The following is a 20,074-nucleotide window of genomic DNA, read 5'->3' on the forward strand; positions in this document are numbered from 1 at the left end:
TATGACTACCACTAGACTAATATATATATATATATATATATATATATATATATATATATATGCAATACAAGTCACATGAATTATTACTAAAATAATAATAATAATAATGCAAGTCGTATGACCACTACTAGATATATTTAGATACACTTCCATGCAGGTCATATGACTAGGAGTCTAGGACCAATCTAGAAACAATTTAATATAGGTTCTTTTACTATGACGAGATTGATATAGGAACATTTTTAAAAACTCAAACATTGTGTGTGTGGGAACAGTATAGAAGGTACTGAAGCCTGCACAGTATTGCAAATGCCATCAGTGCGTCGCAGGTGCAATGCACAGTCTCCTACATTGTTTGCATCCCAGCCCCAGGTCAGTACAGAGGAGCGGACCTACTGCTTTGGGGCTGAAGTAAACAAAGAACTACATTTGCGCTGATATTATCACAATCTGTGAATCCACCTGCCACAGCAGAAGACGGGTTTTGTAGTCTTCCCCATTTAGAGATCTCAATGAATTGATGCAGCTAATGCAGGACGAGCCGAGCGTCGAGCCACCGAGCCGGGGCCCCAGAGAGTTGAGCCACCGAGCCGGGGGCCCAGAGAGTCGAGCCACCGAGCCGGGGGCCCAGAGAGTCGAGCCACCGAGCCGGGGGCCCAGAGAGTCGAGCCCCCGAGCCGGGGGCCCAGAGAGTCGAGCCCCCGAGCCGGGGGCCCAGAGAGTCGAGCCACCGAGCCGGGGGCCCAGAGAGTCGAGCCACCGAGCCGGGGGCCCAGAGAGTCGAGCCACCGAGCCGGGGGCCCAGAGAGTCGAGCCACCGAGCCGGGGGCCCAGAGAGTCGAGCCACCGAGCCGGGGGCCCAGAGAGTCGAGCCACCGAGCCGGGGGCCCAGAGAGTCGAGCCACCGAGCCGGGGGCCCAGAGAGTCGAGCCACCGAGCCGGGGGCCCAGAGAGTCGAGCCACCGAGCCGGGGGCCCAGAGAGTCGAGCCACCGAGCCGGGGGCCCAGAGAGTCGAGCCACCGAGCCTGGGGCCCAGAGAGTCGAGCCACCGAGCCTGGGGCCCAGAGAGTCGAGCCACCGAGCCTGGGGCCCAGAGAGTCGAGCCACCGAGCCTGGGCCCAGAGTTGAGCCAAGGAGTCGGGTCCAAAGTCGAGCTAAAGAGCCGGGCCTAGTCAAGCCAAGGAGCAATCTGACAGCTGGGCTAACAATCAAGCACTCACAATTGGTGGTGCACTGTAATGAAAATTGTGGTGCTGAAACCGAAAATTCAGGATGCGCTTGGCCGAAACATAAATTGACAGTTTAACCACTTAAGGACCGTCTCACGCCGGCGGCACACTCTTGACCCGGTCCTGAGCTCCGTGATCGGGTCACAGAGCTGAAGAACGGGGAGAGGTAAGTGTAAACAAACCTCTCCTCGTGCTTCCTAGTGTGGCTGTCACTGATCATTTGTTCCCTGTTATAGGGAAAGACGAACAGCGACGTCACATGCCAAGCCATGCCCCCCAACAGTAAAAAAACACACACGCTCACACTTAACTCCTACACTGCCCCCTAGTGGTTAACCCCTTCAATGCCATTGCCATTTTTACAGTAATCAGTGCATTTTTAATCACACTGATCGCTGTATTAATGCCAATGGTCCCAAAAATGTGTCAAAATTGTCTGACGCGTCGGCCATAATGTCGCAGTCACAATAAAAAATAAAGAAAATAAAAAAAAAATATAAAATAAAAAACCACTGATCGCCGCCATTACTAGTAAAAATAAAAATTAATAAAAATGCCATAAAACTGTCCCCGATTTTATAGACGCTATAACTTTTGCGCAAACCAATCAATAAACGCTTATTGTGATTTTTTTTTACCAAAAATATGTAGAAGAATATGTATCGGCCTAAACTGAGGGAAAAAAAACTTTTTTTTAGATTTTTTTGGGATATTTATTATAGCAAAAAGTAAAAAATATAGCATTTTTTTCAAAATTGTCGCTCTTTTTTTTTTTTAGCGCAAAAAATAAAAACCGCAGAGGTGATCAAATACCACCACAAGAAATCTCTATTTGTGGGAAAAAAAGGACGCCAATTTTGTTTGGGAGCCACGTCGCACGACCGCGCAACAGTCAGTTAAAGCGAAGCAGTGACAAATTGCAAAAAGGGGCCCGGTCCTTTAGCTGGAAAATGGTCTGGGGCTTAAGTGGTTAAAAATAAAAAATATAAATATATATATAATTTTTTTTATAAATAATTGTATTATATTTGGCTTCTTAATTAATATCATTAATTTAAACGAACGTGAATTTATTGACAGCACCTTTTGAAGCAGTGTTAAAAATACTGCCTGTTGCATTTTTGGTGCATATTTGGTCAGTTAAAAAAAAAAACATCACCAAAAATGCACCTCCCCATTGAAATGCATTGAAAACGCAGCCAGAAAGCATCAAAAATGCACCATGCTGTGCTTTTGATGTGTTTTTTGAGTCACGTAACCTATGAAAAACACACAATATGTAGGTAAAAATCACAGGATGTTTTCGGCAGCTATTATTAGCACCCTTTTTTCATATTTTCAGCTGATAAATTTCAGCGGCCAAAATTTTTGATGCATCACTATTTAGAATGAAGGTGCTGTGAAAATAACAAAACAAGAAAGTTAAATAATTTTTTCATTAATTACGCTTCAGTTTTTGGGGTTTTTATTACGGTATATATATATATATATATATATATATATATATATATAGTTTTACTCTTTATCAGCAGTCCAAATGGTCATTTATCAGGCCTGAGCTCAGGCAGGAGACAGGACAGCCTCTGTGGGGGGGCCTTACCACCTGACAATATTCATTACTAAATTCAGCAGACAAGAGTTAAGCAAGGAAGAGACAGAAAGATTCATAACAGAATAACTGTTAAAAAAACGCATTATGTAGTGCTTGGTATTTTCCACTGCTGATTATTAGGCAACCGTAATACCAATGACTGTAATCAGCTTTAATCCTTTAAAGGGGTGGGCCAGCGAAAAAAAAAAAACATGTAAAAGTCAGCATCTACAAACACTATAGCTGCTGACTTTTAATAAGCACTTACCTTTGCGCTTTGTGAATGGGGCGCGCTGTGTTGCGGGACATGCCATTCCCACAACACACTGCGCCATATTCCCCAGAAGACAACGCGAGGAGGAGGAGACAGAAGATCACCGCGGAATAGGAAGAGGCAGATTAGGACGATCTGCCTACCAACAGACATTTCTGGTAAGTGAAATTTTTTTTTTTGCAACCTCTTTATGCATTTTTTTTTGTTTGTTTTTTAAGGGTGGACCTCCCCTTTAATAAGGCACAGACACTGCAAAGCATAGATACAAGGAATTTCTACATTTTCTCCAACTTTAATTCAGTGTGTGTTTGTTCCGAGTCTTTGGCACTAAAGCATAGAAACTATAGACAGCCAGGCAGCTAGCATTTTCAGGCCATTCCTGCAGTCCTCAAATGTGCTTTAAACACCGTTTTATTTTGCATGTAGGCAGAAAAGTGCAGGAAGGTGGATCTGCCATTTAAATCTTGCTCTGGAACACTCTCTGCCCTTGAGCCAAATGTTTGAGCACCTGGGAAATGTGCCAAAATACTTTAAAAAAAAGGTAAAAGGTGAGTGCGATTCAGAAGTGCAACTGGGAAGGCGCTCTAATCCCTCTTATCTCCAGGATCAAGCGGAGAGCCGATGTTTTGCAAGACTTCACAGCGAAAAAAGGAGAATGTCGTCAACGTACCTCTCCCCGGCTGATGTCATTGCATGCAGGAGGATCAAAGGACAGCGACCACTGCAGTGCTAATAACACACACAGGGAGGGATGTGAGCGAATGAGACACTTCAATCGCCCAGGATCATTTGATGAAGCTCTACAAGGAGAAGGGTTTAAAGAGAACCTGTCTAATACATAGGCTGCTCCTGCCATTCCAGACAATACTGGTTAGTGCCGGTCGCCTAAACAAACAATGACACCAAAGAATTCTGTGACCAGTCCAATATGAACTCTAGATTACATTTTTTAGGATCAGCATAACAGATAGGAGGATAGACCTTCCAGAAGGTTGGCAATTTTCTTTAAATGACAGATTGGTCGGTCTACCCAAACATTATTTGTCACATTCGTGATATTTCCTCTGAATGCTGTCACTGCTGACCTCTCATTCTGGAAATGCTAGCTGCCTGGCTGCCATGTTAAATCGAACTTCAGTATTTTTGTACTCACTGGCCATAATAAGCATGCAGTCAAAATGTTGTGGACTATGCCTTTAAATGAACAAACAGCATATTTTGCAATGAACGTTTGTGTGGCTCCCTGCAAATCATCACCATACTCCTGCTGATGTCACCCAGGTACAAAGACCACGGACACGCCACCGTCTTACGTACTCAGAAGATAAGGAGGCAGCACATGGAATTAAAGAATGTATTAAAGGGAATCTGTACTGCAAAAAAAAACAAAAACACATAGGGTACCATTTCTGAATAGCTGGTTAAAATGCTAACTGCCTGGCTGTCCTGCTATCATTACAAGCTGCTGATCTGGAAAAAGCGTGCAGTGAGACAGTAATGCCGCGTACACACAATCGGAATTTCTGACAACAAATGTTCGATGGGACCTTGTTGTCGGAAATTCCGACCGTGTGTAGGCTCCATGGGACATTTATTTGTTGGAATTTTCCGACAAACAAAATTTGAGAGCTGGTTCTCAAATTTTCCGACAACAAAATCTGTTGTCGTAAATTCCGATCGCGTGTACAAAATTCTGACACACAAAATTCCACGCATGCTCGGAGTCAAGCAGAAGAGCCGCACTGGCTACTGAACTTCATTTTTCTTGGCTCGTTGTACATGTTGCATGTCACAGCGTTTTTGACGTTTGGCATTTCCCACATTTGTGCGACCGTATTTGTATGCAAGACAAGTGTGAGCCAACATCCGACAGAAATAAAGCCAGGATTTTGTTGTCGGAATGTCCGATCGTCTGTACGCATTGGCATTATAGTGGTTGTAAACCCTTAGGCTGGGTTCACACCTATGCAAATTGGATGTGGATTTCTTCGCATCCAATTCGCATGACAGGAGAATGTGACCGGCTCTCTATAGCGCCGGTTCACACATCTCCGTTGCGGCTGCGTCTTTGGCTCCGTTTCAGGGCTGAATTCAGGGAAAAATTCTGCCGCCGATTCTTCCCTGAAAACAGAGAACAGGGATGCACCTGACCCCCTGCTGCGAGCTGCATCCGTCTGAGGCGTGAACCGACTGGACTCAGGTGATGCACAGAGATGAAACAAATCCTCCTACATAACTTGTACCTGTTTATCTTCAGTCTTCTCTACATCCATTCTAAAGTGCAGAATGTATACAGCTTGTCTGAGCTTTCAGAAAACAGGGGGGGCGGAGAGCTGAATTTACACACTGCAGAACTCAGTGAGGAGAGCTTTGAGAGCCGATTGGAGGGAAGGAAGAAACCCCACCTTTACACAGCACACAAGAACAAAAGCTGAAGTTGTCAATCACATGCTATGTGCTAGAGCTCCCTCTTTCACCTTATGCTTACGTCTCCTTACGCTCTTACCTAAAGAGGAACTGCAGTCTGCTCACATACTTTGTATTAAAAACATCTTTACCATTCTGAAGCTTCCCTCCAACTACTTTGTATATTATTTTAAGGGCCAGTTCACCCCATAGAAACGCAGTAGGGATGCGTTCCAGTTGCTTTTCCAGGTGCCGTGTGTATGCTCCATCGGACTTTTGCTGGCAGAATTCCCACCAGCAAAAAGGCTGAGAGCAGGTTCTCAATTTTTCGGTCGGAAAAAGTTCCGATCGGAAATTCCGACGCGCAAAATTCCTACGCATTCTCGGAAACAATTCGGCGCATGCTCGGAAGCATCGAACTTAATTTTCCCGGCTCGTCGTAGTGTTGTACGCCACCGCGTTCTTGACGGTGGAAAGTTCAGAGAACTTTTGTGTGAACGTGTGTGTATGCAAGACAAGCTTGAGCGGAATTCCGTCCAAAAAAGATCTTGGATGTTTTTTTCCCCGAAAAAATTCCGACCGTGTGTATGCAAGCTTGGCTTGCATACACACGGCCACAAAAAAGTTCTGTGGCCTGAAAAGTTCTTAAATTCCGCTCGTGTGTACGGGGCATAAGGCAAGAACATTCGTTCCTAAAACATTTTACATTTGTCAGCTTTTTCCTTTTTGTGGTGCTGTCTGCAAAAGGGGACCTTGAATGTTAATGGAAGGCGCACTCACACCATGCGCTCCACTGAGGTGCATTAGTAAGTGTTGCATTAAGATCGCCCATGAATTGGGCAGCCAAAGTACCACAACGGATAAAACATGCATGACTTTTTTTTTTTTTTTTTATAAAGCGTACGTTATTTGCATTGTGCTCTACTGTACAACACACAGGTGTGTCATTGATAACACACATGACATGACACCAATTGCCCCAAGCATGAAAAACAGGCCCCTAAGGACCACTTTAGAACTCCAAACCACCATTCCCTCATAAAAAGATGACCACTAGAGGAGGCTTTATCATATCGGAATATAAAAATGCCAAAATATGAAACAGCAAATAAAATCAGACTCACAAAAAAAATAAAAAAGATATCCAGGTAAATGTTCCAAATATCATTTACAATGTAAAGTTCCAGAAGATGGGCTCTATATTATCCTTGGCCTCAGAAATGACAAGTACGCAGCGCATAGCTGCAGGTGATTTTCAGGAGCTTCCAGAGCCACGTGGGATTTATGTAATGGAGTATCAGCGAGACACGGATCCCCCCCCCCCCCCCTGAACACACACACCGTGCTGACTGTGCAGACTGCAGAGAGGAGGGGCGCGCACTGTGCGCACTGTCAGTGTCACACGCTGAACCAGACCTGCAGGTAGGGACGGTACAATGACAAGAGCTCGGAAAGTCACAGCTAAAAATATACAATTGCCATGGCTACAAGGCGTCCACGCCTCTGTCCCTGGAAATGTCTTCAAAGGGACAACACAATTCAAGACAAAACAAAAAAACTGTAACAACAACAATTAGTTAGACCCAAAGCTTACTATTCACTGGAAGAATATTGTCTTATTCTTAAATAAAACACGAGCCAACACTGTAAACCCACCACTCACGCGACTCCTGCTGTACTTATACTATATTACCAAAAGTATTGGGACACCTACCTTTACACACACCCCAGTCTTATGCCATAGGGTTCAATATTGAGTTGGCCCACCCTTTGCAGCTATAACAGCTTCAACTCTTCTGGGAAGGCCGTCCACAAGGTTTAGAAGTGTGTCTATGGGAATGTTTGACCATTCTTCCAGAAGCGCATTTGTGAGGCCAGGCACTGATGTTGGACAAAGGCCTGGATCTCAGTCTCCACTCTAATTCATCCCAAAGATTTTTTTATCTGATTGAGGTCAGGACTCTGTGCAGGCCAGTCAAGTTCCTCCACCCCAAACTTGCTCATCCATGTCTTTATGGACCTTGCTTTGTGCACTGGTGCGCAGTCATGTTGGAACAGGAAGGGGTCATCCCCAAAATGTTCCCACAAAGTTAGGAACATGAAATTGTCCAAAATGTCTTAGTATGCCGACGCCTTAAAGCGGAGGTCCACCCTAAATTACACTCCTAGGTCTATGTGATCCCCCCTTCCCTAAACGCTAGGTAACCCCCTTACCTTTCAGCGGTCTTCCTCAGTTTTTTTCCTATTTCAAATTTTCTGCCTCTGTGGATTGCGGAAAGGGGAGGAGCCGGTGCGGAAAGGGGTGGGGCTTCATCGGCAGGTCACTTCTTCCGGTCTGCCGCATGGGCTCCTGGGATCTTTTTTTTTTCCCAGGAGTCTGTGCTGTGCCCAGGCTCGAGATCTCGCGCGAGGAAGAGAAGGCGCTCGATATTGCGCTGACTGCGCATGCGCGAGATCTTTTATACAACGGGCGGTGCATGCTGGTCATTTAGCAGCACACTCTCCCGGAAGAGGATGCCTGTGGGCTTCACATGCCCACAGGCAAAATGGAAACCGTCAGGAGACGGTTTTATAAAATCATTTCTGAGGAGAAAACGGCATGCTGCTGTTTGCAGAAACACAAAAAGTAAGTGTTATCATTATTAATAATATTGATTGTCAGTATACCTAAAAAAAAAAACGTTAAAGACAGTGGAATCCCGCTTTAAGAGTTCCCTTCACTGGAACTAAGGGGCCAAGCCCAACCCCTGAGGGGTCAAGCCCACACCATAATCCCCTCCACCAAATGATTTGGACCAGTGCACAAAGCAAGGTCCATAAAGACATGGATGAGCACGTTTGGGGTGGAGGAACTTTACTGACCTGCACAGAGTCCTGACCTCAACCCGATAGAACACCTTTGGGATGAATTTGAGTGGAGGCTGTGAGCCAGGCCTTCTCATCCAACATCAGTGCTTGACTTCACAAATGCGCTTCTGGAAGAATGGTCAACATAGCGCCCCCGCCACCCTTCCGGTGCTTCTACCAGCTTACCAAGACAGGATTCACTGGCCCCGGATGTTTACCAAGGAGATTTCCGGCGGACTAGATGGTCGCCGGAGTCTCTATGATCATTCGGAGGACTGGCGCGATGTTATGACAACACGTCCGGCCTCTGCATTCAAACAAATGGCGCCTCCTCGGCTGGGAAGCTGAGATAGTTTCTTTTTTGGGGATTTTAGGCTTCCCAGCCTAGAGGTGAGATGTGGGGGTCTTATTGATCTCACTGTAAGGCCTCATTCACAAGCATTTTGTAGCTCGAAGCCTGAAGCTACAAAACTCTGGATGGGAAAAAAAATCTATTATTCTCTATTATTCAGCTCAGCCGCCTGTTTTTACCACCACCCATCTGAAAAAGCCCTAAGACTATAGATTGTCATGGGCACAAGTGTAAGGAAAAGGAAGGAAATTAACCCTTAGAGATTTTCCAGCATGCTGGCCCCCAGTAGAAGATTCCACCTACCTTATGGGTCTCCAGCCAGAACATATTTAATGAGACACGCGGAGAACAGCAGCCTGCCAGACCTCACACACAGCCGATCTCCGACCAGACCATCGCAATGAACAACAGACAGGCAGCAAAACACACACACACACACACACACACATATATATATATGTTCACAATGCTTGGAAGTGCAGAAGTCTTCTATAAGAAATCCGCACAATAGAAACCATTGTACAAAAAGATGAGCAACAAATAAAAAAAAAAATCCCAAAATATTTGCTTTCATGAATAGGAGAAGTTCCTCAAAAGAAAACTGCTGAGTTCTACTTCTTGTCAATCCCCATCCCCCTTAATGAATCCCCACCCCCCTTCTTAATGAATCCCCATCCCCCTTAATGAATCCCCATCCCCCTTAATGAATCCCCATCCCCTTTAATGAATCCCCATCCCCCTTAATGAATCCCCATCTACCCTTAACCACTACAGCCCCGGACCAATAAACACCTTAAGGACCAGAGGTCTTTTTGCAATTTCGCACTGCGCTGCTTTAACTGGTAATTGCGCGGTCATGCAATATTGCACCCAAACGAAATTTGCGTCCTTTTCTTCCCACAAATAGAGCTTTCTTTTGATGGTATTTGATTGCCTCTGCGATTTTTATTTTTTGCAATATAAATGGAAAAAGAGCGAAAATTTTGAAAAAAAAAGATATTTTCTTCTTTTTGTTATAAGAAAAATCGAATAAACTAAATTTTAGTCATACATTGAGGGCAAAATGTATTCAGCCACATGTCTTTAGTAAAAAAAATGTCAATAAGCGTATATTTTTTGGTTTGCGCAAAAGTTATAGCGTCTACAAACTAGAGTACATTTTCTGGAATTTACACAGATTTTAATTTATGACTGCCTATCTCATTTCTTGAGGTGCTAAAATGGCAGGGCAGTACAAACCCCCCCCCCCAAATGACCCCATTTTGGAAAGTAGACACCCCAAGGAAATTGCTGACGGGTATGTTGAGCCCATTGAATATTTATTTTTTTTGTCCTAAGGGATTGAATAATGACAAAAAAAATAAAAAAATTTACAAAAAGTTGTCACTAAATGATATATTGCTCACACATGCCATGGTTATATGTGGAATTGCACCCCAAAATACATTCTGCTGCTTCTCCTGAGTACGGGGATACCACATGTGTGGGACTTTTTGGGAGTCTAGTCGCGCACGGCACCCCGAAAACCAATCACCACCTTCAGAATTTCAAAGGGTGCAAATTTTTGATTTCACCCCTCACTACCTATCACAGTTTCGAAGGCCATAAAATGCCAAAATAGCACAAAACCCCCCAAAATGACCCCATTTTGGAAAGTAGACATCCCAAGCTATTTACTGAGAGGCATGTTGAGTCCATGGAATATTTTATATTTTGCCACAAGTTGCGGGAATATTACAAACTTTTTTTTTTTGCACAAAGTTGTCACTAAATGATATATTGCTCACACATGCTATGGGCATATGTGAAATGACACCCTAAAATACATTCTGCTGCTTCTCCTGAGTACAGGGATACCACATGTGTGGGACTTTTTGGGAGCCTAGCCGCGTACGGGACCCCGAAATCCAAGCACCGCCTTCAGGATTTCTAAGTGCCGGTTCACACTACCGCGACTTGTCAGGCGACTTAGCCGCCTGACAAGTCGCGCTCCGTTCTGTACTACGGAACCGTTCTAATAGGAGCGACTCAAGTCGCTCCGACTTAGAAAAAGGTTCCTGTACTACTTTTGGGGCGACTTCAGGCGACTTGCATTGACTTCTATACAGAAGTCGTTTTGCAAGTCGCCACTGAAGTCGTTTGCAGGTCGCGTCTGTGAGTCGCGCTGCAAGTCGTGCCGCCCCTGTGTGAACCGAGCCTAAGGGTATACATTTTTTATTTTACTCCTCACTACCTATCACAGTTTTGAAGGCCATAAAATGCCAAGATGGCACAAAACCCCCCCAAATGACCCCATTTTGGAAAGTAGACACCCCAAGCTATTTGCTGAGGGCCAAGTTGAGACCATTGAATATTTATTTATTTTTGTCCCAAGGGATTGAATAATGACAAAAAATTAAAAAAAAATTATTTTTTTACAAAAAGTTGTCACTAAATGATATATTGCTCACACATGCTATGGGCATAAGTCAAATTACACCCCAAAATAAATTCTGCTGCTTCTCCCGAGTACGGGGATACCACATGTGGGGGACTTTTTGGGAGCCTAGCCATGTACGGGACCCCGAAAACCAAGCACTGCCTTCCGGATTTAAATATAAAATGCTACCAAAAAAACTGTTAGCGATCGCAGGGATCAGGCCTGACTCTGCGATCGCTGCAGTTATGTGTTTAGTGTTTTGTAAGTGACAGTGATCAATCGATACTGCACTTGGGTGGGCTGGGCAGAGGGGCAAAACGCAGGTGCAAGCAGGTATCTGGGCTGATCCCGCTAACGATGCGTTTTTTTGGAACCCTGAACTGCTGGGGATGCTAGTATAGATCTGATCAGATCAGATATTGATCTGTTCAGATTCTATACCACTACGGGAGGTTTATGCTTTGCGCGTGGGTGTTAGCGGTACTGGCACTAACCTAGCGCTGCCTGGGGCGACGCAGACCCTGACCCTAAAACCTAATTGATATCACCCGCCGGGTGATCAGGGGGTTAAACCTTTATTGGGTAATAAATGGTGGGTGCCCTGATGCTATAAAAAGCAAACTAACCAGAGTCACCCGTAACACTTATACGGTGATCAGTGGTGAAAGGGTTAACTAGGGGCAATCAGGGGGTTCAAATTTTTATTAGGTAGTATATGGGGGTCCCTGGCGCTATATAAAAACCTGATGGGGAACCTAAATAACTAACTGGCTAACCAGCGTCACCAGTGACACTTATACTGTGATCGCTGGTGAAAGGGTTAACTAGGGGCAATCAGGGGGTTAAAACCATTATTGGGTAGTATATGGGGGGTACCTAACGCTATAAAAACCTGGCGGTGAACCTAAAAAAATAACTAGCTACCTAACGACACTAGTGACACTAATGCAGCGATCAGAAAAACGATCGCTTAGTGACACTGGCAAAAGGGGGTGAAAGGGTTAACTAGGGGCAATCAGGGGGTTAAAACCATTATTGGGTAGTATATCGGGGTACCTAGCGCTATAAAAACCTGGCGGTGCACCTAAAAAAAAAACTAGCTACCTAGCGACAGTAGCGACACTGATGCAGCGATCAGAAAAATGATCGCTTAGTGACACTGGCAAAAGGGGGTGAAAGGGTTAACTCTAGGGGCAATCAGGGGGTTAAATCTTTATTGGGGGTGATAGGGGGCTACCCTGGACCTAACACTAACTGCCCTGACAGTTTTAACTGTTACAACTGACACTGAATGCATTGATCAGTAAAGAAATGATCAATGCAATCAGTGACACTGTGACTGGGGGGGAGGGGGGGGGGGGGGTTGTGTGCCTGTGTGTACCTACATGTCAGTGTAGTGTTGGTGCACACTTACTTTTAGTCTTCTCCTCGTAGTCCGGTCAAAAAGACCGCCCCGAGGAGAACGACATCACTTCCTCCTTCCTGTGTAAACAATACAGTGGGAGGAAGTTCGTCATTGGCCAGGAGCAATCCAGAGGGGGTGGCCAGAAACCAATGGCCATCCCCTCATCACGGATCGCTGCTGGAGGGAAACGGACCGCCGTATCCAGCGGGAGGGGGGTCCGATCGGACCCCCCACCCGCTGGAAGGCAGGCACGTACATCTACGTGCTTGTGCCTGCCTGTGCCATTGTGATGACGTACAATGGCAATACGGCGGTCCTTAAGTGGTTAATGAATCCCCATTCCCCCTTAAATGAATCCCCATCCCCCTTAACTGAATCCCCATCCCCCTTCTTAATGAATCCCCATCACCCCTTAAATGAATCCCCATCACCCCTTAAATGAAGCCCCCATCACCCCTTAAATGAAGCCCCGTCTCCCCTTCTTAATGAATCCCTGTCCCCCCCTTAAATTAATCCCTGTCCCCCCTTAAATGAATCCCTGTCCCCCCTTAAATGAATCCCAATTCCCCCTTAAGGCTGGATTCACACCTTTGCAGTTTTAGTGCGTTTTGCATTTTGCAGATTTGCACTACAGTCCATTTACCATGGTTTCCTATGGAACACGTTCTGTAGAGCAAATCTGCAAAATGCAAAAAGCACTAAAACTGCATAGGTGTGAATCCAGCGTAAATGAATCCCAATTCCCCCTTAAATTAATCCCAATCCCTCCTTAATGAAAGGATGAGATGTGGCAAAAAAAAATCTTCATCTCTGATGGCCGTATATACACACACACACACACACACACACACACACACACACACACACACACAAAGGAAAAAAAATCACATCCCGTATATGAAAGCATTTTCTTATTCTCCGCCTCCCTATATTTTTTTCTAGATTTACATGCCGGGCAAGCTGTCGTGTTTTACTCTCACCGGCCACTTTATTAGGTACACCTGTTCAATTACTCGGTAACACAAATTTCTAATCAGCCAATCACATGGCAGCGACTCAATGCATTTAGGCATCTAGACGTGGTGAAGACGACTTGCTGAAATTCAAACCGAGCATCAGAATGGAGATTTAAGTGAATTTGAACGTGGCTTGGTGGTTGGTGCCGGGGGGGGGGGGGCTGGTCTGAGTATTTCAAAAACTGCTGATCTACTGGGAGAGCCTTAAATCTGCATAGGCATTTTTTTTTTTTGGTAAAAAGTGAACTATTCCACTTAACCGCTTAAAGCGGAGTTTGACCCAAAAGTGGAACCTCCGCGTATCCGAATCCTCCATTTCCACATTTAGCACCTTTTCAGGGGGGAGTAGGTACCCATTGATAGGTACCCTGTCCCCACTTTTGTCGCACCTAGCAGAGGCACGTCACAAGTCCGTGTAGCTGTATGTGTAGCTGCTGGCTTTTCATTTTTGGAAGGGGTTGGGCGGAAAACCGCTTTAAGGTCCGCCATATAGCAGTTATACCGCTACAGGGCGGCACCTCTGCACTGGATTATATATTAAAAAAAATTTGTGTATGTATGTATGTATATATATATACACACACACACACATATTTAACACAGGAGGAGCGAGCCGGCAGTGCATATGTGCGCCCATACCCAGAAGAGCTAGATCATAATATAAGAGCTAGATCATAATATATATATATATATATATATATATATATTTGTGATCTAGCTCTTCTGGGTATGGGCGCACATATGCACTGCCGGCTCGCTCCTCCTGTGATCACACACACAGCGGGAGCCCTGCAGCGGGTCCCGTGGACTCGATGTCCGCCAGCACCTGCCGATCATCAAGCAGGGAGGCAGAATGACGGTCTACCTATGTAAACAAGGCAGATCGCTGTTCTGACAGGAGGAAAGACATGGATCCTGTGTCTGTGCAAAGTAGGGACTAGGATCCATGTCTTCCCCTAGTAAAAGCACCTTCCACAGTTTAGTAAAACATTGGCTAGGCACACATTTAACCCCTTTGATAACTCCTGTTAACCCCTTCCTAGCCAGTGTCATTAGTACAGTGACAGCACATATTTTTAGCAATGATCACTGTATTACTGACACTTTGTGGGAACCAGTGTCAGTATGTCCATCGCAATATCGATACCGCAATGTCCGCCGCAAGATCGCCGAATTATATAATAATCTCACTGTAATGGCGGCTTTTAGCGACTTAATAAAAAAAAAAAATATCCCATATTTTGTAAACGCTGTAACGTTTGCGCAAACCAATCAATATACACTTACTGAGATTGTTTTTACCAAAAATATGTAGCAGAATACATATTGGCCTAAACTGATGAAGAAGTTTCATTTTTTTTTCATTGGATGCGTTTTATAACAGAAAGTGTATAATATATATATATATATATATATATATATATATATATATATATATATATATATTTTTTTTTTTTTTTTCTTAAATTGTCAGTATTTTTTTGTTGATAGCGCAACAAATAAAAAAAGGCCACCGAATACCACTGAAAGAAGGGAGGAAAGAAGGACATACATTGTATTTGGGTACAACGTCGCATTTATTAATATTAAAAAGAGCATTTATTATTATTTGTCAATTTTTGGTTTAACAAAAATAAATAAAAAAGAAGACTGTGTGCACTACTTATAATCAGCTCAAAGCAGTGCGGTGCGAGGAAATTGATAATTGAACTATATGAGATATCTGTGTGACATCTCAATAAAATTTGTTTAGAGAAAAAGAAAATAACTGCGATCCGCCGAGCTTAGCGCATTATTACTACGCTAATGTCAGCCAGACCGCATCACATACCCGTCGCTGTGCTGCACTGCAGCAGCTGGTGTGAACAAGCCCTTAGAGCAAGGGGTCTCCAAAATTTCCTATCATGGGTGTCAGTGGGAGGAATGATGCCTTATCGGTGTTGTCAGTGGGAGGAACAGTGCCTCAAGGGCGTGATAAAGGCAAGCAAAGGGCCGCATTTGGCCTGAGGGCTGCACTTTGAAGACAAACTGTTTCTGCTTCCTCTAAGGCAGTAAACAGGTATTTATTTAAAAGGAGAAGTCCAGCCTGAGCTTTTTAGGCCGGGCTTCTCCTCTGGGTCACAGGAGTGCAATTCGTTGTGCACTCCTGTGACCCGTCTTCAGTGGAGAGTGGTCTGATGTCCGCTCTCTGCTGACGTCACCGAGATCAGTCCAGGCAGCTCACCATATCCCGACTTCCCAAGTCTGGATCCGCCAGCTGCCTTGACTGATGGCAGTCTCAGCGAGCCGCCCCTCCACAGCTCAGCGCTCCAATGAGTGTGGAGAAGCAGAGCAGGAGAGATGCTGACTGACAGGCAGCATCTCTCCGCTTGGGGAGGAGAGAGAATGGGCGATGTTCGGTGGCTCGGTTCTCAGTGCAGAGATGGCGGGGGGACAGCTGCAGTATCAGTCTGATGCTGCATCCACCGGGGTAAGTATGAATATCAAAAATAAATAAATAAAAATCACCATACTTAAAGTGTAAATCAAAGCAAGTTAAAAAAATAAAATAGTACATCTTTAGAATACATGTACATTTCCCATATTTTATCCCTATAACCACTTGCCTACCGGGCACTAACACCCCCTTCCTGACCAGGCCATTTTTTTTAGCTTTTAGCGCTGTCAGCTACACTGTACCCAAACACATTTTTTTTATCATTTTCTTCACACAAATAGAGCTTTTTTTTTTGGTGGTATTTAATCACTTGCCGACCGCGCCATAGCCGAAAGACAGCTACAGTGCGGTCGTGTTTTTCTGGGTGGGCGTAGCGGGCGTTTACCATGTGATGGCTCCGTCAAATGATGCTGCGATCACTTGTAAACCAACCTCCCCTCTCTGTGCCGATAGGTGCAGTGCGAGGGGAGAGGCGGAGAGATGGCAGCAGCGCTGTGGGCTGGATGTGTAGTGCCCACAGCGCTGTTCAGTGCCAATACTCTGCCCATACTGTGCAATACTCTGCAACACTGCAATACTCTGCCAATACATTTTAACAGAAAAAAACTATTAATATTTTTTTTACCGAATTTTCAGTCTTTTTTGATTTATAGCGCAAAAAATGAAAAAATATAAAAATAAATAAAAAAACAGCAGTAATTAAATACCACCAAAAGAAATCTCTATTTGTGAGAAAAAAAGGACAAAAATTTCATATGGGTACAGTGTTGCATGACTGAGTAATTGTCATTCAAAGTGTGAGAGCACCGAAAGGTGAAAATTGGTCTGGTTAGGAAGGGGGTTTAAGTGCCCAGTGGTCAAGTGGTTAATCACTGCTGGGTTTTTTCTTTTTTACAAAGAAAAAAAAAGAAGAAGGATGAAGAAGAAGACCAAAAATTTTGGAGAAAAAAAAATTAAAAGTTTCTTCCAAAAAATTTACTGACAGAAAAAAAAGTAACAAAGTTATTTTTCACCTTCACTGATATGCGCTGATGAGGCGGCACTGATAGGCTGAACTGATGGGCATTGATGAGGTGGCACTAATATGCCGCACTTATGGGAACTGATAGGTGACACTGATATGTGGCACTGATAGGCAGCATGGATAGGCGGTACAGATGGGCACTGATTGCCAGCACTGACTGGCATGGCTAATGGGCACTGATTTGTGCCACTTGTGGGCAGTGGTGGGCACTGATTGCTGCCACTGGCGGGCACTGTATGCTGGCATTGGGCACAGTATTGTTATACTTTATTTATTTTTTGTAATAAGGGCACTGAAGATCAGTGCCCTGATTACATTCCTAGCTGTACCCTGTAAGGAGATGCCACAGGTCGGCTCTCCTCTCCTCACACTCTGTCAGTGTGAGGCGAGGAGAGCCGATTACCTGCACCTCCGTGTTTACATGTGACCGGCTGTGATTGGACACAGCCGATCACATGGTTAAAGAGCCGTGTCCTAGCAACACGGCGTGGCCGCTATTGCCGCGCTGTGTGCCCTCAGAACAAGAGCTGTAATGCCCCACCGTCATTTGACAGTGCACAGGCGGCAAGCAGGTAAACACAAAGTACAGGAATATACCTGCTGATGTGGCAAAAATTAAATACGCTCTTAAAGCGAAGTTCCACCGAAAAATGGAACGTCTGCTTTAAAGGCATGTCATTCTTTTTTTGGGGGGGGGGGCGGAAACCTTTTTAGCGGCATCCAGCTCCCACATCCTCGTGGGGCACTGCGGAAGTTCACCTCTCCCCCCCCCCCCTCTCGCCAATCATCTGGGACACATCACAGACCCATCACAGGCTATGAAGCCACAGCCGGGCGCCGACGGTGACAATGCTGGCGCCACAGAGAGCAGGGGGAGAGCTGCGGGAGTTCACACGCCTGCATCGCCGGACCGTGGGACAGGTGAGTGTCCGATTAAGATAAGTCAGCAGCTACACTTTTTGTAGCTGCTGACTTTTATATGGGTGGAGGAACTCCACTTTAAACTTGTTTCTTTCGCTCGACAACACAGCTCTGAATTCCTAAGCACGGGGTGTCAGCCCTGCCCACTTCCTTTCTGATGGGTTACACACTATTACTCCTAATTAATCAAAATGTTCAAATCAAGACCCACTGAGGATAAAACTCATCACTGACAATTCACAAGAAGGATCACTGCACCCGACATAAGAACAGGAAGAGAACAGATACCGAGAATTACACCCGGGGTCATGTCACATTCGGCTACCCGCTGGAGGGCGCATGCGCGACGCTGCCAAATGCGTTCCAACACAGGGCCCCTCACCACTAATATAATCTAACTCTATGTCCACTTGGATGGTGGGGCTTGAACCTGGACTCAGGGGTGTGGGCACAAAATTCTGCGCAGAACGCCACAGAGTTGGAATGCATATGGCGGAGTTGCGCATGCGCAGTCCCAGCGGGTAGCCAAATGTGATGGGTCACCATGTGACGAAACACCGGCATACAGAGCATAGGAAGTGGTACTGTGCAGAGCCCATACTGTACACACAGAATAAGAACAGACACTGAGCATTACACCCAGCATACAGAACAAGGGGAAAAAAAAAAAAAACAGAGAATGAGATCCATGGAGTGGTACTGTGCAGTCAAACAATAGTGTACCTTGAAAAAGTATTCATACCCCTTAAAATTCTCCACATTTTGTCATGGTACAACCAAAAACGTAAATGTATTTTATTGAGATTTTATGTGATAGACCAACACAAAGTGGCACATCATTGTGAAGTGGAAGGAAAACGATAAATGGTTTTCAAAACATTACAAATAAATATCTAAAAAAAAAAAAAAAAAGTGTGGTGTGTATTTATATTCAGCCCCCTTTTACTCTGATACCCCTAAGTAACATCTAGTGGAACCAATTGCCTTCAGTCCACCTGTGTATAATTTAATCTCAGCATAAATGCAGCTGTTCTGTAAAGCCCTCAGAGGTTTGTTGGAGAACTTTAGTGAACAAACAGCATCATGAAGGCCAAAAAAAGCACACCAGACAGGTCAGGGATAAAGTTGTGGAGAAGTTAAAAGCAGGGTTAGGTTATAGCTAGGTTAGCTTTGAACATCTCATGGAGTACTGTTCAATCCACCATCCAAAAATGTAAAATGTATGGCAGAACTGCAAACCTACCAAGACATGGCCGTCCACCTAAACTGACAGGCCGGGCAAGGAGAGCATTCATCAGAGAAGCGGCCAAGAGGCCCATGGTAACTCTGGAGGAGCTGTAGAGATCCACAGCTCAGGTGGGAGAATCTGTCCACAGGACAACTATTAGTTGTGCTCTCCACAAATCTAGAAAAGTGGCAAGAAAAAAGCCATTGTTGAAAGAAATAATGAGAAGTCCCTTTTGTGAGAAGCCACGTGGGGGACACGGCAAACATGTGGAGTGAGGTGCTCTGGTCAGATGAGACCAAAATTTAACTTTTTGGCCTAAGGACCAGTTCACACCAGACGCAGTTCCATGTGCTTTTTTTTCTGCACTAAAAATGCATGCACAGTGTTTTCCATGTATCCATGCAGTCAGCTTCTGGTCAGTTTCCGGGCAGTCTCTGGTTTTGCAACAGCTGGAGGTCCGATAATTGCATATCCCTGGTTTAGATCCAAGCATATTCATGTGTTAGAATGACCCAGTCAAAGTCCAGACCTAAATCCAATTGAGAATCTGTGGCAAGACTTGGAAATTGCTGTCCACAGACGCTCTCCATCCAATCTGACAGAGCTTGAGTTATTTTGCAAAGAAGAATGGGCAAAAATTTCACTCTCTAGATGTGCAAAGCTGGTAGAGACATCCCCAAAAAGACTTGTAGCTGTAATTGCAGAGAAAGGAGGTTCTACAAAGTATTGACTCAGGGGGGCGCCATACAAATATACACCACACTTTTCACATCATTTATTTGTAAAACATTTTGAAAACCATTTATCACTTTCCTTCCACTTCACAATTATGTGCCAGTGTGTGTTGGTCTATCACATAAAATCCCAATAAAATATATTTACGTTTTTGGTTGTAACATGACAAAATGTGGAAGATTTCAAGGG

The 20,074-nt window shown here is 44.7% G+C and overlaps 1 protein-coding gene across 4 annotated transcripts in view; it reads right to left on the bottom strand.

Annotated features, from left to right (window-relative positions):
• The window catches only part of FCHSD2 (FCH and double SH3 domains 2), a 342,693-nt gene that overhangs the window by 314,782 nt on the left and 7,837 nt on the right, over nt 1-20,074 (bottom strand). The gene's annotated exons all lie outside the window — the stretch shown is intronic.

This window comes from Lithobates pipiens, unplaced genomic scaffold (assembly GCF_037356315.1).
Source record: "Lithobates pipiens isolate NorthernLeopardFrog02 unplaced genomic scaffold, aLitPip1_a1.2 Scaffold_23, whole genome shotgun sequence".
NCBI lineage: Eukaryota > Metazoa > Chordata > Amphibia > Anura > Ranidae > Lithobates > Lithobates pipiens.